The sequence below is a fragment of the Maniola jurtina genome, chromosome 15 (genome assembly GCF_905333055.1).
Source record: "Maniola jurtina chromosome 15, ilManJurt1.1, whole genome shotgun sequence".
NCBI lineage: Eukaryota > Metazoa > Arthropoda > Insecta > Lepidoptera > Nymphalidae > Maniola > Maniola jurtina.
The window spans coordinates 12,441,627-12,468,664 of NC_060043.1; the positions used below are offsets into that span (position 1 = coordinate 12,441,627).

Sequence of the window (27,038 nt, forward strand, 5' to 3'; positions counted from 1 at the left end):
TAATTCCTTATAGTTATGTTATTAATGTTAGTACTAAGTAAATGAATAAAGTAGCCTACCGTGGTAATTCTAGTCTAGTCTAGTATCCAATGTTTCGTTATTGGGCAGCCTATCCTATCCCTTATTGAATCCAGAATGCCGTTGTGACTACTACGAAGGCGCTGGGGCCATCTTTTTGCGGATAATGGCATGAAAACCATCAGACATGTAGTATTAAGTTATTAATATGCAGTCGTATAGTCCTCTAGTATCCTCTAGTCCTCTAGCATAATATTATAAAAGCGAAAGTTTGTGTGTATGTGTGTGTGTGTGTATGTTTCTTACTCCTTCACGCAAAAACCACTAGACGGATTTGGCTGAAATTCAGAATGAACATTGATAATATCCTGGATTAGCACATAGGCTACTTTTTATCCCGGAGAACTAAAGAGTTTCTCCGGGATTTCAAAAAACCTAAATCCACGCGGACGAAGTCGCGGGCGTCAGCTAGTAGGTAATATTATTAACTAGCTGATACCCGCGACTTCGTTCGCGTGGATGTAGGTTTTTTAAAATTCCCGTGGGAACTCTTTGATTTTCCGGGATAAAAAGTAGCCTATGTGCTAATCCAGGGTATAATCTATCTTCATTCTAAATTTCAGCCCAATCCGTCCAGTAGTTTTTGCGTGAAGGAGTAACAAACACACACACACACACACACACACACACACACACACACACACACACACACACACACACACACACACACACACACACACACACACACACACACACACACACACACACACACACATACAAACTTTCTACTTTATAATATTTGTGTGATAGGAACAGCGCACAGTTTAATGTAAGAAAATCTCTAATAGAGATGCTGTTATCGGTAGAAAAAAACAGCTAAAGATGGAAATTGCTGGGAGGTTGGAGACCGCGCAGTCGCGTCGTTACGTTTAACGACAATAAGTAAAGTGCCACTAACCGATTGTACCAATAAAGGGCTATTCACACTTATACGCACTCGCTGGAACGATATTTAGTTAAAGGTGTAATTAGAGCTGTAGTTATGAGTTGCCTAGCCTACTGTGAGTAGGACTGTGGTTATATTATTATCCATGTCTTTCTCTACCAACATCGTAATCGCCATTGCTGAGGGTTATGACCCTGTTTTTGAACACAAACTTAAAAATTGCCGGGAAGTTGAAGACCGCAAAGTCGCGCCGTCGCCCTATAATATGGGTACCTTCAAGTCAAGAGTGACTAGGCATCTTCTAGGCAAGCGCGCTCCATTTTAGGCTGTACCTTCAAGTCAAGAATGAATAGGCATCTTATATGCAAGCGCGCTACATCTTAGGCTGCATCATCACTTGCTAGCAGGTCTGATTGCAGCCAAGCGCTAGTCCATATAATTAAAAAAAAAAAAAGTCGCGTGTGAACCCCCCGTCGAACCGATTATACCAATAAAGGTCTATTCACACTTAGATGCCCTCACTGGACGGATATCATACGATATTTTCCAATGTCAACAATAAGAAAGAAAGAAAAGAAAGAAAATGCATTTATTTGTTGTTGGTGTCACATAACTTATTTCTCTGTGATTATTAAATAGAGGGTCTTCCAAAATACATAAAATCCATGTCCTTTGTCAGTTTTAAGTGAAGATAACCATTTCAAACTATTGATTAACTATAACAACACGTCAAATCATTGTATTTGTAACGTCACATCCCAGTATTTCATACCTATAAGCTCGCATACTAAGCGCGTGTTTTGATGTTTGATAAAATAAATACTGATTTGACTAGTTGTCGAAAACTCATTAGTTCAGTTAAAGTTATTATATACTACTATATACTATATTATATACTATATTTATATATTATATTTTTTATGTATAGAAAATAGATAGATAAAAAATATTGTATAATAATATACCCAGCTCTATTAACTTTCCATACTTAATCGCTGAAAGTAGGTTTTGTATAGTTGCGGAACGCTGCGTGAAAATATATGAGCTCCCAGCGCCGCATTAGTGTTGGAACATTAACGTACGATTAAATTCACCGTGATAACGTCTCCGCCGAGATGATGGATGCTCGCGATGACTTCATAATGTGTGGCGCTTATATTTACACAGGGCTCTTTCTTGTTCACACGGTCGTGGCTCTGTTTATTACTCTGAGCCCGGAATGTAAGTTTTCACACTAGAAAAGTATCACCGTTTGTTTTTTAATCCTCGACCCAAAAAGAGGGGTGTTATAAGTTTGACGTGTGTATCTGTGTATCTGTTTGCGGCTTCGTAGATCCTAAAGTAATGAACCGATTTTAATTTAGTTTTTTTTTTGTTTGAAAGGTGGCTTGATCGAGAGTGTTCTTAGCTATAATCCAAGAAAATCGGTTCAGCTGTTTGAAAGTTATCAGCTCTTTTCTAGTTACTGTAACCTACACTTGTCGGGGGTGTTATAAATTTATAATTTATACTTACTTGTATTGAAAGCTAGATGACGCCAGTGACTTCGTCAGCATAGGTTATTTAAAAATCCCCCGGGAATTCTAGTACTGGGAGTGGAATTAAAATCGTCTTCAAAAATTTAACCTTAACTAACATTGTAATTCAAATAAAACGTTTAAAAAAAAGGTACTTAGTAGCCTTTTGAAAGGAAATGTAAAAATTTTAACTGTGCAAACATTTTACGCTGGTAGGCACTCACAAGGTTTTTAGGCTGCCTATCCATCAGGGATACTTTTTTATTTTTTATTTTATTCACATACAAGTTAGCCCTTAACAGTAATCTCACCTGGTGATTAGTGATGATGCAGTCTAAGGAGAAAGCGGGCTAACCTGGCAGTTTTCATTAAACCCATACGCCTTTGGTTTCTTCACGGCATCGTACGGGAACACTAAATCGCTTGGCGGCACGACTTTGCCGGTAGAGTGGTAACTAGCCACGGCCGAAGCCTCCTACCAGATCAGACTAGAAAGTTAGAAGTTATAAAACTCCAAACATCTGCCGGGAATCGAACCTCCCACAAATATGACCCTACCTACCCTATAGGTTTTCTTGACACACACGAACGGATGGACGGACGGACAGACAGACAACAAAGTAATCCTATAAGGGTTCCATTTTCGCCTAAAAAAGTAAAACCCTAAAAAAGTAATAGCACGGTTTAAGTAGAGACATACCATCATTTTCCGTGGCAATAGGTAAGTACATATTTCAAGTGAAAAGACAGTGTTTCCCTAACCTCACCTCAGTACCTACTATCGTCGATAAAAGGGGTAATATGTTTGCCTTCGAAAGCGAAGCGTAAAGTAGGTAGTTACTTACGTGAGTCGTCTATTATAATGGCAATTTCACGGTTTAAAGTTTAGATTGCCTTTTGTATTGCAGCTAATGTAAATTGAATTAGGACTGGTGGAAATATAGATTTTTAGCTCACGACTTCTAAATGTAAATTCCAGAAATATTATACAGTTTTATGTATATCAGTATAGTTATAGACGAATATGTAAAGGTGGGACACAGGATAGGGAAACTTGGTCTTGTCAACTCGAACTTGGGTGAGACTACAGACCGCCACTGTAAATAACTCTTGACGTCATGTTGGTGCCATTGCAAATCACACAACAATAATAATCCGTAAGTTTTAAATTTCTCTACGTGATCAAATAAGAAATGAGGAGGATCTCCTCATTTTAAAAATGTGAATTAGCCGTTGTTGATTCTTAACCGTTAATTCGTTACCGTAGTCCCAACCAAGTTCAAGTTGACATGACGTCTCCAAGTTTCTCTATCCGCGGGACATATCAAACACAAGATCAAACACGTAATTATTATCCCCGGCTGACATTACGATTTACCACAGATTTAGGAAGAGGATTTACTCAGGTGACCGTACAGACCATACTATAACTTATCCCCTGACGTCATATTGACATATTATGAATCACACAATAATAACCAGTAAGTTCTAAGGAATACAAGTGTAAATTAAAAATTTATAACACCCCCGACAAGTGAAGGTTACAGTAACTAGAAAAGAGCTGATAACTTTCAAACGGCTGAACCGATTTTCTTGGATTATAGCTAAGAACACTTTCGATCAAGCCACCTTTTAAACAAAAAAAACTAAATTAAAATCGGTTCATTTGTTTAGGCGCTACGATGCCACAGACAGATACACAGATACACACGTCAAACTTATAACACCCCTCTTTTTGGGTCGGGGGTTAAAAAGCAGACAAAGCAATGGTGCTAGCATGACGGCAAGCCAAGTTCTAGTTGACAAGACGTCTCCAAGTTTCTCTGACCGCGGGACATATTAAACACGTAATTATCCCCGGCTGAACGACACGGGACTAATGAGCGGTCGCCATGTGATGGATTAGCTAAACAATTGCCTGGAGCTACAATTGATAGCTTGAGGACTATAGTTCGCCTTATTGTCTGGGTAATAAGAACTATTTCCACTAAATAGGTTCGATTGGATAATTTGACAAGGTAAAACAATTATGGTGATTCACTATGGTAATCCTTAGAGGGAAGTTTGTAATTTGAGTAAGCGCGAGTATTAGTTGTAGATAAGTATGCCAGGTTGTGTTCAAATCCGAGCAGTTTTAGAGTAAAGCATGCACAGACAAATAAAATTTAAAAAAAAAGTTAGGCATATCGATAACAAGGCTCTCTCCAATTCACATATACAAAATATATTTAACTAGTGACCCGCCCCGGCTTCGCACGGATAGCTTATTACTATTATCGCAGGGATCTCTAATTTTTTGTGAATAAAATATAGCCTACTATGCCACTCAGGAAAGAATATACAAAATCGCTTCAATAGTTCCAGAGATTACTTCCTACAAACAAAATTATAAACTTTACCTCTTTATAATAATAATTACCTAGTACCTATAGATTAGTAAAGATGTACAACATTTTTAGTGGCCTACAATTAAAAACCTACTGTTTACTAAGCTATTCACTGATCGCGAGCAATTTACTCTTATCCATTGAGGAGTTCTGTTCTCCATCTCCGAAGATATTCATCAGATCTTCATCTTTATATGGGACCACCTGCGAAGTATTATACCTTTCAAACAAAAAAAAATCCAAATCGGTCCAGTAACCAGTATAAAAAAACTGACGAATTGAGAACCTACTCCTTTTTTTGAAGTCGGTTAAAAAGCGTCGAGTTTACAGTTTTATTTTATGCGCTTAATTTTAGATTCACCATTTATTTTTATTTTAGCGTTAAAACGGGGCAAGTTACTTATGTATAAATTCTAAGTGCTCCGATATAGTATATTATTATCTCCGCGCAAGCAGCCTTGCAATCTCTTGTATTGCTCTCCACTTTTAAATCCGACCTGATTTGAAATTCTAGTGCGCTCCTTATGAACTCTTTCTATTGTAGGTAGGTACAGTTATTCTACTTTAACTAAGGAAGCAGCTAGCAACTAAGTAGGTAAGTCATCATGATCAACCCATTTCCGCCCCACTACTGAGTACGGGTCTCCTCTCAGAATGAGAAGGGTTTAGGTCATAGTCTGCCACGCTGGCCCAATGCGGATTGGCAGACTTCACACACCTTTGAGAACCAAGTAGGTAAGTTCTAGACGTTTTTAGCCAACTATGGCATAGCCAAAAGGAAGGGTTGACATGAGACCGCCCTCAAGATGCTGCACGCATCCTAAGGCGAAGTTTATGATGGAAATGTCCAACAAAGTAGAAATTCGGATTGATGAAATCCTTGCAGAGTGACTATCGGATGCTGATAATGGACTTCGGTGAGGACGACGAAGTGGATAAAGGCATGGCTGACGAGAATTTAAGGGTTATGATTTTAACAGTCTATATAAGTTTGTATTTATGTGTGTTCTACCATAGCGCCTAAATTACTGAGCTGATTTGAATGAATGAGATATCAATCGATTCGTTATTATGGTTCGGGTGACAAGCTACATATGAGATCCCGTGGGAACGTTTCGGTTTTCCGGGATAAAAATAACCTATGTCACTCTCCAGATCTTTAATTATACCCATGCAAAAATCACGTCACTACATTGCTCCATAGTTACGTGATTAAAGGACAAAACAACAAAGCAATAAACCAACAAACAAACACACGTTCGCATTTATAACATGGGTAGTATGACTAGTGACTATGGAAGTATGGTTATTAAAGAGCAAAAGTTTTCTAGATAAGATCATATTTCTCTTTACATCGCAGAATAATGTCTATAGACGTACACTTCAATCATTTCTTTGTAACAAACTTCGAAGAATTTTTTGTAGAATATTTCTCAGTGAATTTCAAAGTCATCAAAGAATTATTCCGAGTTCCGTATTTTTAACTTTGCTTGTCTGGGTTTGTGCGATTTCTTATTAGAAAAAAGCAAACTTACTTTCTTTTAGGTACGATTTTTATTGCTATGACTTCGCTTGCGCGGAATTTCTAGATATCTTTTCTTAGATAAAACCTACCTGCTAACTGCTAAATCTTAACAGGGCTCTCTCCGTCACTCGCTTCATACAATCGTAGTTCCAATTTCATTTGAATATTAAGCAACCAAAGTCCATGAAATTTTGCAGACATATTCTAGAAACTAATATCTGTGTCTGTGGTGTTCTAGATTTTCCTAAAAATATGTAGTTTTAAAATTACAGGGGTTCAAAGATTTGTATGTAATTTTAAAAATATTCGGTTTCAAAGTTTTGAAACCGAATATTTTAACAGAAATCTGGAAAACCACAGACATAGATATTGGTTTCAAGAATATGTCTGCAAAATTTCATGGACTTTGGTTGCTTAATATTCAAATGAAATTGAAACTATATTTGTATGAAGGGAGTGACGGAGAGACCCCTAAGTTTCTAGACCCAACGGTATAAGACTGTACCATCATCATCAACCCATCACTAAGCTCACCACAAACACTAGTCTCCTCTCAGAATAAGAAGGTTCTAGGCAGTTTGCAACGCTGGATTGGAAACATTATGGAGAACTCTCAAGCCTGCAGGTTTCCTCACGATGCTTTCCCTTACCATTAAAGCAAGTACAAATGCACATAGCTCCGAAAAAGATAGATCCATAATTATTTATTCTTCACTAGATGATCCCACGATTTAGTCCGCGTGGATTTAGGTTTTGTAAAAATCCCGTGGGCTCCCGTGACTCTTTGTTTTTCCGGGATAAAAAGTTGCCTATATCAATTTCCGGGTTGCAAGTTACCTCTATACTAAATTTTATATTATAAATCTGTTCAATGGATGCGCCTTTAAGAATCCCGTGGGAACTCTTTGATTTTCCAGGATAAAAATTTCCCTATGTCCGTCCCTGGGATGTAGGTTAACTCTTTATCTTTCATCAAAATTGGTTGAACTGTTGGCCTGTGAAAAGCTAGCAGACAGACAGAATGGCTATTGAAACAAGCTCCTATATTCTGTCATTGTTTTCTCTTCTTGAAGTACCAGTGGCGCTAAAAGGGGTAATATGTTTACGCAAAGCGCAGGAGCTCGCGCGAGGATCGCAAGTGGCGCCGACATATTTATTCAACTAATAGCAGTTTTCATTATCATAATCAACCCATAGCTGGCCCACTACTGAACACGGATCTCCTCACAGAATGAGAAGGATTGGGTTATAGTCTATCACGCTGGTCAAATGTGGATTGGCAGACTTCACACATAATGAAGAACATTATGAGTTAAGCACGTTTCTTCAAGATGTTTTCCTTTACCGTTAAAGCAAGTGATATTAGTTGCTTAAAACACACTAACTACGAAAAGATATCCCCGCTTTCTGCACAATCTTATGCATAGTCACACTAATATTATAAAGGAGAAAGTTTGTTTGTGTATGTGTGTGTGTGTGTGTGTGTGTGTGTGTGTGTGTGTGTGTGTGTGTGTGTGTGTGTGTGTGTGTGTGTGTGTGTGTGTGTGTGTATGTTTGTTACTCCTTCACGCAAAAACTACTGGACGGATTGGGCTGAAATTCAGAATGGAGATAGATTATACCCTGGATTAGCACATAGGCTACTTTTTATCCCGGAAAATCAAAGAGTTCCCACGGGAATTTTAAAAAACCTACATCCACGCGAACGAAGTCGCGGGCATCAGCTAGTATCAAATAAAATGGCTATTGAATATATTGAGGTCTATATTCTGCCATTGTTTTCTTTTCCAGAAGTACCAGTGGCACTAAAAGGGGTAATATGTTTACGCAAAGCCCAGGAGCTCGCGCGAGGATCGCAAGTGGCGTCGACATAATATTTATTCAAGTAATAGCAGTTTTCATTATCATGATCAACCCATAGCTGGCCCACTACTGAACACGGATCTCCTCTCAGAATGGGAAGGATTGGGTTATAGTCTATCACGCTGGCCAAATGTGGATTGGCAGATTTCACACATAATGAAGAATATTATGAGCTATGCAGGTTTCCTCACGATGTTTTCCTTTACTGTTAAAGCAAGTGATATTAATTGCAAAAGTTATCACTGCTTTCTCAACTATCTTATGTATAGTCACACTTATATTATAAATGCGAAAGTTTGTGTGTATGTGTGTGTTTGTGTGTACCTATGTATGTTTGTTACTCATTCACGCAAAAACCACTGGATGGATTTGGCTGAAATTTAGAATGGAGATAGATAATATCCTGGATTAACCCATAGGCTACAATTTATCCCGGAAAATCAAAGAGTTCCCTCGGAATTTCAACCTAAAACCTAAACCTAACTTAACCTTCAACGAAAGACCTAAATCCATGCGGACGAAGGTACGGACGTCAGCTAGTATCAAATAAAATGGCTATCGAATATATTGAGGTCTATATTCTGCCATTGTTTTCTTTTCCAGAAGTACCAGTGGCGCTAAAAGGGGTAATATGTTTACGCAAAGCGCAGGAGCTCGCGCGAGGATCGCAAGTGGCGTCGACATATTTATTCAAGTAATGGCAGTTTTACGGTTTAACTTGGAATTGCTTTTGAACAGGGCGAACCCGTTAACAGTAATGCACGGTTTATGGTTTACATTGTACGAGAGAATGGTAAAGGGAACAGTCAACGACCATTGAAACAGAGTGCAAAACTTCAAAAGATACTCTTTTAATATAAAACTCTCTCACCTAATACATCCACGTACTTCCATTTCCACACTAATATTATAAATGCAAAAGTGTATGTCTGTATGTCTGCTAAGTTTTCACGGTTTATCCATTTAACCAATTTTGATGTGGTACAGAGATCCCTGGTGCCTGCATCCCGTGGCGCGAAACTTGATACGTTACGTTGCACGTTCATAAGAAATTATTTTGAGAAATTCCAGGATTTTTAAAAATCTAAGTAAATTCTATTTAATTTCTAGTGAATTGGAAGCTATAGTCTGGAATGGAGACTTTTGTGTACAAGAAGATTGTAAAAACAAAATGGTAAACCAAACGCGACCGCAACTTTGTAGGCGGCTAGTAGCCAAAAAAAACCCGGCCAAGTGCGAGTCAGACTCGCGCACTGAGGGTTCCGTACTCGGGTATTGTTTCTAACATTTTGCACAATAAATCAAAAACTATTTTACATAAAAGTAAATAAATATCTGTTTTAGAATGTACAGGTAAAGCCCTTTCGTATGATACCCCACTTGGTATAGTTATCTTACTTTGAAAATTGAAACACATTTTAATTTTTTTTTAATGATGTACCTAACCACAAATTCGCGGTTATCAGATTTATTCCTGTACTTGTGCTATAAGACCTACTTACCTGCCTTTCATGATTCTAGCTCAACCGGAAGTACCCTATAGGTTTCTTGACAGACACGACGGACGGACGGACGGACAGACAGACAGACAACAAATTGATCCTATAAGGGTTCCGTTTTTCCTTTTGAGGTACGGAACCCTAAAAATAAAACAGAAGCAAAAATCCGAGAACTTTTTCTGCTAGTTTATTTTTGCCAGTTCTCGGCAAACAGAATTTCCGATTTACCAGAGAGATTGACGCGCCTAATTAGTCGACAGGCCTCAGTGGCCGACAATCGCTAAACACAATGGATCATTAGGGAAATTTGGCCGTTTTTGTACACTTAAACAATGGAAATTCCTCCGGATTTTCTGTTAGCAAGAATTCAGTCAAATGCGGGCTGAAACTTGAAAGTCGTTGTTAAGATTCTTTTGAATTGACAATGTTACCCTTGACTTTGACTCGTTTGCCTTTAGGCAGTCGTCCGACCTCCGACGATTAGCTATAATAAAGAGATGAGTTAGAAACTAGAAACGAGTTGGCGAACGAGACTGCACGCTGTAGTTGGGATAATTTTGTCGTTGGGCTATGAGCGAGTCGCATGTCAAATTGGCGATTATTTTGATCGCCAAGAAGCATCGTTGAACGAGTTTTTTTTGGATAGCTCTTGCGACAAACTAGTGGAGGGAGTTTTTGCCATCAATGTCAAATAATCTTTGTGTTGTCGATTGAGATGAAACTTGGTAAAGTTGAAGTAGGCACTTGCGGAAATATTTTTTGATTGTACCTATCAACGTACAATAGGTGGCGCTCAAGTCGCATTACTATAAGTCAATTGCTTATAAGAAAAATGTAATTAAGACCCATAATTGTTCGTAAGTTCATAATAAAAACTGAATGAAGTGCAGTACAATGCACTATAATATCTGAACATTTCAATTTCTAAATTGTGTCTGATCTGGTCTAGTCGGAGGCTACGACTGTGGCCGCTGTCGAACGGTACAATACTATCCATATAGATGCCATGAAGAAACCGTTTGTTACTAAGGTTTAATAAAAACTGCCATACCCCTTCTAAGTTAGCCCGCTACCACCTTACCACCACTTATCACCAGATGAGGTTGCAGTGAAAAGCTAACTTGTAATAACTTAAAATTTAAAAAACCCCCAACACAAAAATCTCTATAAGAAAATAAGAAAAAAGCTGATAACTTACAAACCGCTGAACCGATTTTCTTCGATTATAATAGCTATTGAACACTTTCGATCAAGCCACCTTTCAAACAAAAAAAAAACTAAATTAAAATCGGTCCATTCATTTAGGAGCTACGATGCCACAGACAGATACACACGTCAAACTTATAACACCCCTCTTTTTGGGTCGGGGGTTAAACAGAGAATTAGGAATGAAACGCAGTACAATGCACTTCAATATTAGACAAGAAGAAAAGCTTTTTACACTTCAAGCTCAGTTCGAGATAAAGTTAAGCTTTTATAAACACACAGTCATCTCGAGAACAAAACGGAGGAAAACTAATGCGAATTTCAAGCTGAGCTTGGGATAAAATTTATTATAAAAATGTTTGTTGCATCTGATGGGGACTTTTTATTTTTACACCACCATTTTTGTATGAGGATGTTAGTTTATTAAGGGGCTGCTAGCCTCGCAACTTAAGTTTTAAGTTAACTTAATTAATTATCACCACTAGGTACATCATTGTTTGATAACCAGAAAGTGTACAATAGTACCCAATTCAAATAAATGACTTTGACTTTGACGTTAGTTTATTAAGGACTTTGTTCTTTTGTAGATTTGAGTAAGTATTGTAAATTTCTTTTATAGGGTTGCACGCAGAACAAGATCTAAATTCTTAGGACCGCCAGAGTAGTAGAAAGAGGATAGAGTAGTATTGGTGTGTATTTTTAACGTTAAATGATATTATATACCAAGACCCTAAAGTATGATAAAGAAAAATTTTCAAAAGAAAAATAAAACCGACTTCAAAAACCAAAAACACTGAAAAGTAGAAAATAATTTTTGTTTAGCTACACATGTAATGTACCTAGGTATGAAGTCGAGCGAGCATATTAAAACAAAATTAGAAATCCAAGAGTGAAGCTCGCCCGACTTCATACCTAGGTACATTACATGTGTAGCTAAACAAAAATTATTTTCTACTTTTTAGTGTTTTTGGTTTTTGAAGTCGGTTTTATTTTTCTTTTGAAAATTTTTTATTTCACAATTTTTAGTGGCCCCACTGTACTATAATATGCTATGCCCAGTTAAAACCCTACTATTTACTAAGCTATTACAGTGATCGCGAGCAATTTGCTCTTATCCATTGAGGAGTTCTGTTCTCCATCTCCGAAGATATTCATCAAATCTTCACCAAATTTATATGGGACCACCTGCACAGTATACCCTTTCAAACAAAAAAAAAATTTTCCAAATCGGTCCAGGGGTCTTTGAGTAATCGGGGAACATACATAAAAAAAAAAAAAAAGATCCCGACGAATTGAGAACCTCCTCCTTTTTTGGAAGTCGGTTAAAAAGGTAACTGATCGACTGACAGACTGATCTATCAACTCACAGCTCCAACTACTGGACGGATCGGGATGAAAGGCATAGAAGTCCGTTAAGAAAGGATTTTTGAAAATTCAACCCCTAAGAGGGCAAAAATAGGGGTTTGAAAGTGTAGTCCACGCGGTTGCAGTCGCGGGCAGATGCTAGTCTTTAATAAATCTAAATGTATTATTAAACGCAGCACCATTTTTGATTCATTTAGAAATTTCTAAATTCTTTTGCAACTCAAACAATATGAACAAAAGCTACTACATGGTTTGCTAATTCCATTTCCCAGTGTGTTAACTCATGCATACGGGGAAGGTGGAACAAATAGCGAGCGGACGTGTTGTACAGGAGCAGCATTGAGTTGCAGGCCATAGAGTAGCGTACCTCATACACCAGACGTGAAAATTATACAAGGACTTAACTAGAAACAGTTAAAAATTATTTCGCTATAATCCGCCAACAAAAAAAATCTGTATGGTCAAACATGCAGTTACAAGCTAAGCACCGCTTACTTCCCCAACCAAGCAATAAAGCAAAGTTCCCAAGCAAGCACTGCCACCACCACTCACTTAACTCTTTAAGCTTCTCTCTTTTTCTTTTGAAACTTATTAATTATAAATATTTAATGTAAAAAATGCGCAGAAGCTTACATGGATTGCTCATTCCATTTCGCAGTGTGTGAACCCATGCATACGGGGAAGGTGGAACAAATAGCGAGCGGACGTGTTGTACAGGAGCAGCATTGAGTTGCAGGCCATAGAGTAGCGTACCTCATACACCAGACGTGAAAATTATACAAGGACTTAACTAGAAACAGTTAAAAATTATTTCGCTATAATCCGCCAACAAAAAAAATCTGTATGGTCAAACATGCAGTTACAAGCTAAGCACCGCTTACCTCCCCAACCAAGCAATAAAGCAAAGTTCCCAAGCAAGCACTGCCTCCACCACTCACTTAACTCTTTAAGCTTCTCTCTTTTTCTTTTGAAACTTATTAATTATAAATATTTAATGTAAAAAATGCGCAGAAGCTTACATGGATTGCTCATTCCATTTCGCAGTGTGTGAACCCATGCATACGGGGAAGGTGGAACAAATAGCGAGCGGACGTGTTGTACAGGAGCGGCATTGAGTTGCAGGCCATAGAGTAGCGGATCTGACACAGCAGCTGCAGGTGTGAAAATGACACAACCTGATGACGTACATTGTGTTAGACACAAATGTGTTTGCATGCTAGTTGGGCGCGGTGCAGCTAACAGCATACAAAGTAAAATTCCAATAATTAAAGTTACAGTAAGGCATCAGGCTACAGTGAAGTACACTCACTCCCAATTGGTTAAAATGTATTAAGTTGGCAAATACAGCGCCAATTGTGTAAGTACTGAATTATAAAATGCCCGACGGTTGTACCTATACCAGTCCTAGGTTAAAGCTAAGGTTGCTTTGCGTAAAGTTACCTACTGTCTCTAGAAATATAAATCGCCCAACTGGATCAACAGATATTCAACAAGGTTAATAAGGGTAATTAGCGAGACATTGCCACCTCTAAGCTCTAGTAAATTTCAGCTCTAACAGGAACAATGTTTAAAGGACGTGAATGGAATAGTATACGATTACCGCAATTTTAACGTAGTTTTTTAATCCCATTTTCACTCTATTGTTAAGGATTTTCGTTCGTGTTAAACGTTTTTATGTATCTTATAGTACCTACAAGGTCTTATACATAGGCTGCACTAAAAGTATCGGGAATGGAATATTTCCACTGTCCCTGTCATATTAAAATCTTTTTAATTGAAAACTCCTTGGTTTTAAAAATCGAATACCATTTATTTATTTAAAAAAAGATTCTCGGTCTTGTCACAAGGTCTTGTCAAACTTGTTTAGTCGTTGAGAAAATGGAATTGACTCGAGAAAATTCTAGAGCGATGATTTATTACGACTTTCGAAGTGGTTTAACACAAAAACAGTGTGTTGACCGGATGATTTCTGCATTTGGTGATGAAGCCCCATCTAAAACCAAAATTTATCGCTGGTTTGCTGAATGTCAACGTGAACGTGTCAAGCTCAGTGATGATCTCCGTCAAGGTCGTCCAAAAACTGCAGTCACCCAAGAAAACGTTGATGCTGTGCGTAAGCTGATTGAGGAAGATCGACATGTGACATACCCCAAGATTCAGGCAACTTTAGACATTGGCATGAGTCAAATACAAATAATCTTGCATGAACAATTAGGTGTAAAAAAGTTATTTTCCCGATGGATACCGCATTTGCTCTGTGAAGAGCAAAAAGCGGCTCGCGTTACTTGGTGCGGCAGAACTCTCGAAAGATTCCACGCAGGATCCTCAAATGCTGTATACAACATCGTATCAGGTGACGAATCCTGGATATACGCGTACGAACCCGAAGCAAAAAACCTTTGGGTTTGGGTTCGTAAGAGTTTGGGTGTTCGAAAATGAGTTAAAGCCAACAAAAATTGTTCGTTCACGAAGTGTTGCAAAAAAAAATGGTGGCCACGTTTGTCTCCAAAACCGGCCATGTTGCGACTATTCCTCTTGAGGGACATAGAACGGTTAATGCAGAATGGTATGCTAGCATTTGTTTGCCACAGGTCGTTTCTGAACTCCGTAAAGAGAACTGCAACTGCCGCATCATCCTCCATCACGACAATGCGAGTTCTCACACCGCGCACAGAAGAAAAGAGTTTTTAGAGCAAGAAAACATAGAATTATTAGACCATCCGCCGTACAGCCCCGACCTAAGCCCTAATGATTTCTGTACTTTCCCTAAAATAAAGAATACATTGCGTGGTCAGAGATTTTCATCACCTGAAGAAGCTGTGGACGCCTACAAAACGGCCATTTTGGAGACCCCAACTTCCGAATGGAATGGTTGCTTCAATGATTGGTTCCATCGTATGGAAAAATGTGTCTTTCGCGGAGAATACTTCGAAAAGCAATAAATACATTTTTAAATTGTAATGTTGTGTCACTTCCTTGATTCCCGAAATTTTCAGTGCCGCCCTCGTACATGCTCAGGTCTTACTGTATTTTTATTCCCACTTCAGCTTCGCAATCCGTTAAGCTATGTCGGTTACTCTGGTTATCCGACGGATTTCCTCATTTTTATTTGATCACATAGAGCAACTCCATGCATAGAGCCCTCTAATCGCCCGCTGAGTGACTCAGAGCTTTCTTATGAGGTCCATAGATTGATCAGCATATAGCTTCTATGCAAGTATCTGGTATATACTTCCAGTAGCATACATCCACGTTTTCCAAGGGCCTATAAACACTGATCCTTTATCTCAATTAACCCGCAAAACGGCGTTCTCAGATCACATCGCCCAAAACTAACCAAACCCATTATTTACCTACCTTAACACCTATGTGTTAAAGGCTATATTCCCCTAACAATACCATCTGTGGTACATAAATGACGTCATTAACCTCAATTTATGTACGGATAGTGACACTGTAATGACTTTCACGTAAACATACTTCAATCAAACGATCTGTGCGAACGATCAACTGTGATTTATGTCTGGACCTTTTGTTTAGTGGCGTTATTTACTCAAAAACGCTTTTTGGAAAATAGTAGACCCATTTTTGGCACAGATCGTTTTTGCGGCTCTATAAATACCAAAACCAAAAATATAAATAAAAAAACAAGAATTTGAATTTGTACCTAGTTAATCAGTTTAAACTTTTTTTTAACCCCCGACCCAAAAAGAGGGGTGTTATAAGTTTGACGTGTGTATCTGTGTATCTGTGTGTCTGTGTATCTGTCTGTGGCACCGTAGCGCCTAAACTAATGAACCGATTTTAATTTAGTTTTTTTTGTTTGAAAGGTGGCTTGATCGAGAGTGTTCTTAGCTATAATCCAAGAAAATCGGTTCAGCCGTTTGAAAGTTATCAGCTCTTTTCTAGTTACTGTAACCTTCACTTGTCGGGGGTATTATAAATTTTTAATTTACTCTTGTTTAACTTCTAGACTAAAAACCGTTTTTTTTTCTAAATTCTCCGTCAAGTTGTCGCTTTAGGTTCATTTCTAAATAGCGTGATGTATCGCTGGAATCGACGAGACACCATTTGCATTTTATACGTTTCCAGCCACATTGTTAGGAATACACAAGCAGAGGCGAGATATGTGGAGACTAGATTTAGAGAAATGAGTTTCTCTCTTACTTGTACGAGCTTTTGTGTGTTTATCTAACGAAAATCACACTAATATTATAAAGGTGAAAGTTTGTATGTGTGTGTGTGTGTGTGTGTGTATGTTTGTTACTCCTTCACGCAAAAACTACTGGACGGATTTGGCTGAAATTTGGAATGGAGATAGATAATATCCTGGATTAGCACATAGGCTACTTTTTGTCCCGGAAAATCAAAGAGTTCCCGCGGGATTTTGAAAATCCTAAATCCACGCGGGCGAAGTCGCGGGCATCGGCTAGTAGAACAATAAAACCGACTTCAAAAACCACAAACACTTAAAAGTACTCGTAAAAAATAGTTTTTGTTTCTACACGTGTAATGTATGTATGAAGTCGAGCGAGCATAATAAAAGAAACTAGAGATCCAAGTGTGAAGCTCGCCCGACTTCATACATACATTACACGTGTAGAAACAAAAATTATTTTTTACTTTTTAGTGTTTGTGGTTTTTGAAGTCTAACTCAGGTTGATCCGTTGTTTTGCAATGGCGTCACTTTCGCATTTCTCATATTAATGAATATCTATTAATTTGTAGTAATTAAGCTTCATACAACCGAAATTTTCTGCTGAAATCAATCTACGCCCTATAGATCTCACCCTTACCCACTCGGAAACCAGCGGTTGTTAACAAGAAAAGACCATTTTCCAAATTGACCCAATTGGTAAACCTCCCACCAGGTGCCAGCAATGCTCCAGCGTAGCTGCGAAAAATAGAATTTTACATTATTGAATTACCTGACTCGCGTTTTAAGAAAAGTTTCAGCTCAAACTGGCCTTTTCCATTACATTCTTTCCTTTCCATTTACGAACTATGTGTTTAGTATGAACTTTTTACATTTTACCAACTTTGATAGAATTCGAATGTCGAAACACAATATCATCAGAATCTAAAAAGTCATGTTTTTTTAAATCCTAATATATAGCAAATTAAGCTTTTGGTTCCTTGTATATCATGGACTTCCACAAAATAACGCCTGCTTCTATAATACTTTTTTTTAATCCTGTTGACCAAAGGCCCGACAGGGATACGGATCTAAGTTGGCATCCTTACCCTGGTTAGGCGCAGGGCAACTTACGAGTTATAGTGCCCCGGTGGTGATCTTTAAGCGGCATTTTACCCGGCTATGGCTTGAAAACTTGGCTTAGGGCACTAGGGCTTGCTGTGTCCGTTTGTTCTTTGCATCATAATCGATGATATCGCCGCTGAGTGCAGAAATGATGTTATCCAGTGATTATCTTACCCACTTGGGCGTCTTGAGGTCAAAATGGATGATGACTTTCCTCACGTACCTCGGAGCCTTCTTCTAAAAAAAATTGGTTGTCTGTAAAGTCGGTTTACTGACGATAGTTGAACGTGACAACAAAGGCCGATTGTGCTTCTTTGTCGCTCGTTCCGCGCTCTCGCTTGCACTTCAAGCTTTACATGGAACGCCTCAGAGCGAGGTAACGCCGCATGAGTCATGTTTTTTCGTGCGTGCAGCCGGCTCTATCGAATTATAAGACGTTGTCACGTCAAAAATCAGTACCACCAATTACAATTTCATAAGGTTTCTGAGATGTATGAACGAACTTGAGCTTTAAGACAAGGCAGTTGAGATCAATTTTACGTTAATTCTAAAGTGTTTCGACGTTTCGATGGTGAGATGTAAGATCTCATACTAAGCACACTGAGCATGCATCGCTCGCTACGAGCTACGAGGCGTTGAATAAAACATGTGACGCCGACGAATGCGACGGACAAATGGCTGGGCGAGTAATAGAATCTCATCGCACTTTCATTTCACACTTGTAACCTTGGTAGGTCTCTTGAAAAACATTGTTAGTTCTTTGTTTAGTGTTTGACTGCGATCTCCTCTCAAATTAAGTAAAGTTATCCATACTAATATTATAAATGCGAAAGTGTGTCTGTCTGTCTGTCTCTCTGCTACCTTTTCATGGTCCAACAGTGAAATCGATTCTGACGAAATTTAGTACAGGGTTAGCTTATATCCCGGGGATAGACATAGGCTTTTTATCCCGGTAAATCAAAGAGTTCCCACGGGATTCCTAAAAACCCATACGTTTAACCGATTTGTATGAAAGGTACCGAAGTAGCTTGCCTCCCTTTAATCGAAATAGGCAACTTTTTATTCCGGAAAATCAAACAGTTCTCACGGGATCTTTAAAAACCTAAATCCAAGCGGACGAAGTCGCGGGCATCCTCTAGTCAAAAATAATTCACTCTTGTCTGGTAACATTCTAATCTGATAGTGGCAAAATTGTTTTCGAAATGATTCACTGACTTAGTTTGAAATTTATAGAGCGCACTTTGACTTTGTGTAATGATTTGGGAAATAAATGGCTTATTATTATTATTATTATTATTACTTTGACTTTAGTCAAAACGAGACATATTTATGCCAGCGGTATAGCGCTGTCTCGTTTTAACAGTGTCTTAAGTCTAAGCAAAGTCTCAGCCTTAGTGTTCACGCTTGACCAAAACTTGGATAGTTTTGGTCGAGTCTAAAAATCTTCCAAGCTATATGGGCTTAGAACACAGTTGATAATAATATATTAGGGAATTGCATAGAAAAACACTGAAGGTATTTGGAAATATTGCAAACATTTTAAGTAAGTACCTATTATAGGTAATTCCTATAGTTGTTCGGTAAAATCAAATAGTTTTCCAGTAGGTATTCCCAATTAAACGGTGGAATCAGCAGTGCCCCGTAATGTGAACTCTGAATAAAATATGTGGCACGTTGAAATGCGGCGCATCGATTGGTAACGGAATTTAATTTCCTTTACTCGGATTTTTGCGGACATTATTAATTCATACATTGGCAATTATTGGATGGAACCTATCATAGTATTTTTTACTAACTGACGCCGGCGATTTTATCCGCGTGAATTTAGTTTTTTGAAAATCTTACTGTCTTTAACAGGGCTCTCTCCGTCACTCGTTTCATACAATCGTAGTTCCAATTTCATTTGAATACTAAGCAACCAAAGTCCATGAAATTTTGCAGACATATTCTAGAAACTAATATCTATGTCTGTGGTGTTTTAGATTTTTCTAAAAATATGTAGTTTTAAAATTACAGGGGCTCAAAGATTTGTATGAAAATTTTTAAGACCGCGTAACTTTGAAACCGAATATATTAACAGAAATCTGGAAAACCTCAGAAATAAGGGTTCCCTTTTTTTCTTTTGATGTACGGAACCCTAAGAATCGTGAGCCTTTATTATTTTATCTCACTCTGCTTTTTCCACAAAATGAATGAATGTATGAATATACTTTTATTGTACACAACAAAATTAGTACAGACAAGACGTAAATTAAAAATTTATAACACCCCCGACATGTGAAGGTTACAGTAACTAGAAAAGAGCTGATAACTTTCGAACGGCTGAACCGATTTTCTTGGATGATCGCTAAGAACTCTCTCGATCAAGCCACCTTTCAAACAAAAAAACTAACTTAAAATCGGTTCATTAGTTTAGGAGCTACGATGCCACAGACAGATAAACACGTCAAACTTATAACACCCCTCTTTTTGGGTCGGGGGTTAAAAAAACACATATAAAGCACAACTAAATATAGACAGGTAGGTACAAACAAGGAAGTTAGGTGAACCAACTGATAAAACTGATCACACTAATATTATAAAGGCGAAAGTTTGTATGTGTGTGTGAGTGTGTGTGTGTATGTTTGTTACTCCTTCACGCAAAAACTACTGGACGCATTTGGCTGAAATTCGGAATGGAGATAGATAATATCTTGGATTAGCACATAGGCTACTTTTTATCCCGGAAAATCAAAGAGTTCCCACGGGATTTCGAAAAAACTAAATCCACGCGGACGAAGTTGCGGGCGTCAGCTAGTAAAGATATAAAACTACCTAAGTAGTTAGCCTCGTTAAGCCTCCCGACTTGAGCCGACAGACGACAGTCGTATCACGTAGAGAAGTTAGTGCAGTTTTACAAGTTTATGCTTGAGAACTTTTGTATTGTTATCAAGTCCTGCCCCTTAATGCAGTAGAAAGTTATAATTGTTTGGAAAAGATCCTTTTGTGTGACAAGATTGTTCAGCAAAAATGACATTTTTAACCCCCGATCCAAAAAGAGGGGTGTTATAAGTTTGACGTGTGTATCTGTGTATCTGTCTGTGCCATCGTAGCTCCTAAACTAATGAACCGATTTTAATTTAGTTTTTTTTGTTTAAAAGGTGGCTAGATCGAGTGTTCTTAGCTATGATCCAAGAAAATCGGTTCAGCCGTTTGAAAGTTATGAGCTCTTTTCTAGTTACTGTAACCTTCACTTGTCGGGGGTGTTATAAATTTTAAATTTACACTTGTTAAATGAAGATGACTTTGAAGTCAAGCATTTTAACTATATCTACCCCGTTCAGATGTAAGATGAGACGTAGGTATGTCATGTTTCAAAAAAAATATTTTTATCTTTCTAAAAGTTATTTGAATACAAGTGTAAATTAAAAATTTATAACACCCCCGACGATCCAAAGTATTTCAGTTTTCCAAAACATCATTTTGAATTAAATAATTATGTATTTAGGCAACGTCCATTTTGACAGCTTGACATTTGTCAATTGACATAATATTAAGAACCTAACGGTTATCTAACCTTCTTTTATACAAGAAAACTAGAAAAGAGCTGATAACTCTTAAACGGCTGAACCAATTTTTTCGGATTATAGCTAAGAACACTCTCGATCAAGCCACCTTTCAAACAAAAAAAACTAAATTAAAATCGGTTCATTCGTTTAGGCGCTACGATGCCACAGACAGATACACAGATACACAGATACACAGATACACAGACACACAGATACACAGATACACACGTCAAACTTATAACACCCCTCTTTTTGGGTCGGGGGTTAAAAAATATTTTTATTTCTATTTCAAATAAAACAATTGTTATTTTTCACCATAGCGAAAGCGATAAGCTATTTTTTTATCAAATGATATGTACGTCCATCTTATTTTATTTTTCAAATAGAATTTTGGATAAAAACTATTATTATACGTTACTAATTTAGAAAAACTGAGTTGAATTAACGCTTGTATCAAAAATATATTATGTAGAGTTGCATCAATGGATACAAAAAGTTCGTTATAAATGCAAATAAATAATTAATTGATTGCATTTCAATCCTTCTGAAATCCGGAATGAAAATACGGCGGTAATCACAACCCATCTACATACTAATATTATAAATGCGAAAGTATGTCTGTATATCTGCTAGTTTTAACGGCCCATCTACTTAACCGATTTCGATGAAATTTAGTGCGGAGTTAGCTTGCATCCCGGGGAAGGATACAGGCTAATTTGATCTCAGAAAATTTTTACGGGTACCTACGGGATGTAAAAGAATAGAATAGAATAGAATAGATTTTTATTCAAATAAACTTTTACAAGTGCTTTTGAATCGTCAAATAATTTACCACTGGTTCGGAATGCCGTTCCTACCGAGAAGAACCAGCAAGAAACTCGGCGGATGCTCTTTTCAATAACAGTGGTACAGTAGTATTCTTGTAGTTCAATTTACAATAATATTCTAAAAGAAAACCTTAACTCACATAGACAAAGTTGCAGGCATTAGCTACTTGGTACAAAGATAACTTGCAACTTGGAGACCGACATAGTCTATTTTTATCCCGGAAAATAAAAAAGTCTCCCAAACAAAGTCACGGGCATCCTCTAGTCATCTAGTCACATCACACTAATATTATAAAGGCGAAAGTTTGTATGTGTGTGTGTATGTTTGTTACTCCTTCACGTAAAAACTACTGGACGGATTTGGCTGAAATTTAGAATGAAGATAGATAATATCCTGGATTAGCACTAGCTACTTTTAATCCCGGAAAATCAAAGAGTTCCCACGGGATTTCAAAAAACCTAAATCCACGCGGGCGAAGTCGCGGGCATCGGCTAGTAATTAATAAAATATAAAACAAATTAGTTCATAAAGCAGATTTTCCTTTGAACATTCAGTGGCTCAAGCCTTGATATTGCATACAGATAGCTTTAATTCCGTTAAGCCGATTAATGTCTTATTCATTCCGCATCCATTTAAATTAATTCCATCCTGACTTTATAACTGAGGGGAACGACTAATTTAATTATTAACTGAGCTCTATTACCATTGAAGCTTTTAAAGTCATACCTATTAGTGGTGAAATCTAAGTAAAAACCGAACAGATAAAATAATAGACAAAAAATAAATTTTAAAGTTAACAGGGCTCTCTCCGTCACTTACTCCATACAATCATAGTCCCAATTTCATTTGAATATTAAGCAACCAAAGTCCATGAAATTTTGCAGGCATATTCTAGAAACTAATATCTGTGCCTGTGGTGTTTTAGATTTTTCTAAAAATATGTAGTTTTGAAATTACAGGGGCTCAAAGATTTGTATGTGAATTTTTAAGACCGCGTAACTTTGAAACCGAATATTTAAACGGAAATCTGGATAACCACAGGAATAGATATTAGTTCCCGGAACGTTTCTACAAAATTCCATTGAGTATGATTGGTAAGTATTCCAATGAGAGATGAACTACGTTTGTATGGAGCGAGTGACGGAGAGACCCTCTTAAGGTAGACTTGGTGACGTGAAATACTTATACTGTGAAAATTCAACTCCCTATCCCTACCTATTACGGTTCACGTACGGTACCCTAGGTACGAAACCCTAAAAAGTATTGGAGAGATAGCTTATTAAAATCATATCTTCCAGTTTTCTATACCTACTAACCGAAATCCCAGTTGGGAACTCATTGAGTTTCCGGGATACAAAGGGTATTAATCCAGGGTGTAATCTATCTCCATTCCAAATTACAGCCAAATCCATTCAAATAGTCCTTGCGTGAAAGAGTAACAAACATCCATACATCCATCTATACATACAAACTTTCCCGTTTATAAAATTAGTAGGATTTTTAAGAGAAATTCCTGCTTGGTACATTTTATCCTTCATACGATATTCCACAGAGTAACGCTTACCAATAGGTCGGTGTCCACATCACGTGTGGGTACACATTGGCTGAACGTGCTCAGTGGAGTGCGATGTTTAATATCCGGTGCCCTCTGTAGACCTCTTCCTGTGGACTCTTCCAACATACGCTGTAAAACTTCCCTACATGACATGATTTCTGTCTTACTTATGTTAATTTTTAACCCCCGACCCAAAAAGAGGGGTGTTATACGAGTAAGTTTGACGCGTGTATCTGGTATCTATGTATCTGTGTATTTGTCTATGGCATCGTAGCTCCTAAACTAATGAACCGATTTTGATTCAGTTTTTTTTTGTTTGAAAGGTGGCTTGATCGAGAGTGTTCCTAGCTATAATCCAAGAAAATCGGTTCAGCCGTTTGAAAGTTATCAGCTCTTTTCTAGTTATTACTTGTAACCTTCACTTGTCGGAGGTGCTATAAATTTTTAATTTATACTTCTTAGGCCCTCTTGTTGGGAAACTCTGCTAAGGTCATCAAGCATTGTATTTAAATCTTCCAGCTGCTCGATTGCGGGGAAACTGCATCAATCATTATTGCAATCGCAATCGAAATGGCTGAATTTATAGTATTCTTGTTCCAGCAATACGTTGTAGCCAATAGCAAGCGAGCATCAACCAATCAGAGATGATTGCGATCGCGACATTGTAGCTGTCATTCTACCGAAATCGAACCGCTGAGTCTCTGTAATAACGACTGGAAAATAGCAGATAAGTGTATAATGTACACGCAATCCAGCTGTGGTACGACCGTCGACCATGCATTTTTCATCATAAGAAATAAGAATAGTTCTGGAACACTTGCTGGTACATAGAACCAAGCTTACATTCTCCCAACAGAACCGAGCCAAGCTGTCAACTTGATTGGGATCCAGATAAATCTTACTCCCCTTATCCCATCTTCTAATCTGAGAGATACCTCTTATCGTACCTACTAGTCTCAGAGTTAAAAACTTTCGAGCACTGGAAAAGTCAATTATTAAGGGCAACTCTCCAACTGGATAGTGGCAGATTCTAGTATAGGAAGCAAAGATCATCTGAGCTACCCAACTAAGTTAATATTTAAGCTGAAATTAAAAAGTTTTTCAAAAGTCATACCGCAAATTTAATTTCCTGTCACTGGCACGGGGCAAAAAAAAAACTTTCACAATTTTACGATATTAAAATCTTTGACGCTAAAAATATATTGGAAGAAACTTTTCCAATAACGCTCTCTAGGTCTCGGAATAATTAATTAATTAGTTTGAATATAACATAAAATAGGAATCAAATGCAGCTGATCTTAAAGAGTGGTTCTTAGACTAACCAGGCCTGTTGAATATGAGAGGGAATCTAAAGCCGAAATTTGAAGCCATTCGGCGCATAAAACAATTTTTGAATTATTGCCAAAAAACGCGAGCTTTTAATTTTTTTTTTTGCATTTAATGAGTTATTAGTTACAGAACACACTTGCCTTTACCAAGTTTAAAAAATCTTTTAAAAGAATGCTCCTCAAAAAAGCTTATTAAGTATACTTACAATCGAAGATTATGTAAATGATAAAAAAGCTTGGATTTGACTCACTCCAGCAATACACGGCGCTGCAATTGCTTGTATACAGTATGGCATATTATTGTAAATTGAATACTTGAAAAGAGCAACCGCCGAGTTTCTTGCTGGTTCTTTTCGGTAGGAACGGCATTCCGAACCAGTGGTAGACTATTTTGACGATTCGAAAGCACTTGTAAAAGTTTACTTGAATAAAAATAATTTGAGTTTGAGTTTGACAGTATAACAGTAATTAATCATCGGCTATAGACCTTATAGGTATAGTTTTCGGATAAAAGTTAATCACAAGCATAAAGCGATCGTCCAAATAAGTTCTAAGACCAAAAAACAAAAATGTGAGTACCTACTTACCTACTACTAAGTCAGGAGTGTACTAAAAAACCTTCAATACATTAGAGCACTTCCACACCTGAGTCTGAAATATTACTATGTCAACAAGAAATGTGACTTACGTAGCTTTAACTCCACGCAGCTGCGACCAAGGCCTGAAAATTTTTTTTGGACATCAAGTCAAATGGTTAGCCATCAAATAAATGGGTCACTTTGGCTTCCGTGTACTGCGGGTACCTAAATTTGGATATTGTAGACTCCAGTATGATACATTGAAGGAGTGTTTACACGGAATCGTGATGAATATATTATTTTACTAGCTGATACCCGCGACTTCGTTCGCGTGGATGTAGGTTTTTGAAAATTCCCATGGGAACTCTTTAATTTTCCGGAATAAAAAGTAGCCTATGTGCTAATCCAGGGTATAATCTATCTCCATTCTAAATTTCAGCCCAATCCGTCCAGTAGTTTTTGCGTGAAGGAGTAACAAACATACACACACACACACACACAAACACACACACACACACACACACACACACAGACACACATACGTACAAACTTTCTCCTATATAATATTAGTGTGATTTATTTATTCAAATACAAGTTAGCCCTTGACTGCAATCTCACCTGGTGATAAGTGATGATGCAGTCTAAGATGGAAGCGGCCTAACCTGGAAGGGGTATGGCAGTTTTTATTAAACCCATAATCCCTTGGTTTCTACATGGCTTCGTACCGGAGCGCTAATTCGCTTGGCGGCATGGCTTTGCCGGCAGGGTGGTAACTAGCCACGGCCGCCTCCCACCAGACCAGACCAGTTTAGAAATTATAAAATTTCAAACCCCTGCTGGGAATCGAACCCCAGACCTCCCACTAATAAGACCACAGCCCTTATCACTACCAAATATGATTTGATACCCATTTAGTTGGTTTACTCACTCATCCAATCAGAGTCCGTCGACATTTTTGACAATTAATTCAAAACATTTTTAAAATTACACCTATAAAATGACCTGTATCAGCAAATAATTTAATTGAATTGACATATCTACGTCATAACTCCATCTAGTGAGGTCTCTTCCAACGCTACAATCTCCAGTGAGAGGCACCATCAAAGCAACCTTGCACCCTAAGTTCCTAACACCTAACGGTTCAACCTATGCTCCATTGCCACTTCAACTTAGTGAGTCAGCTATCGTGGTTACTCTGGTTGATCTAAGGATTCTTAATTTTGATCACTACTTTGAATCCTTTATAATTTGCATCAAAGATTATAACTGGTAGTCATTATACCTGACAATAAAAATTACCTGAAGACCTGCTTAAAACTTTGGGGACCGCGGACCGTACTACAATATTGCTATCGCAACGTTATCTTTTGATAAAGTGCGGAATTTATTGGATCCGACAAAAATGGCTGCTCTAGCAAACTCAAGTTTCAGTTTTATTGCAAAATTTATAGCAACTCGCCCGCGACTTGTCTCGAAATGTTACTGCCCTTCGATTGCGGCGGACTTGGAAATTACTTCTTCTTGAGATCAGTGTTATCTAAATCGTTTACCAAATCTGTTTAAATAGATGTACCCTCTCTACGCATACCCACGTATCTCTACCCTTGTACTTTTA

The 27,038-nt window shown here is 37.8% G+C and overlaps 1 long non-coding RNA gene across 1 annotated transcript; it reads left to right on the forward strand.

Annotated features, from left to right (window-relative positions):
- Positions 1-2,812: 2,812 nt before the first annotated feature.
- Positions 2,813-26,248, forward strand: LOC123872759. Its single transcript, XR_006797534.1, has 3 exons — positions 2,813-2,976; positions 7,840-7,845; positions 26,231-26,248. It is a non-coding gene; the product is annotated as an uncharacterized LOC123872759 (long non-coding RNA).
- The last annotated feature ends 790 nt before the right edge of the window (positions 26,249-27,038 follow it).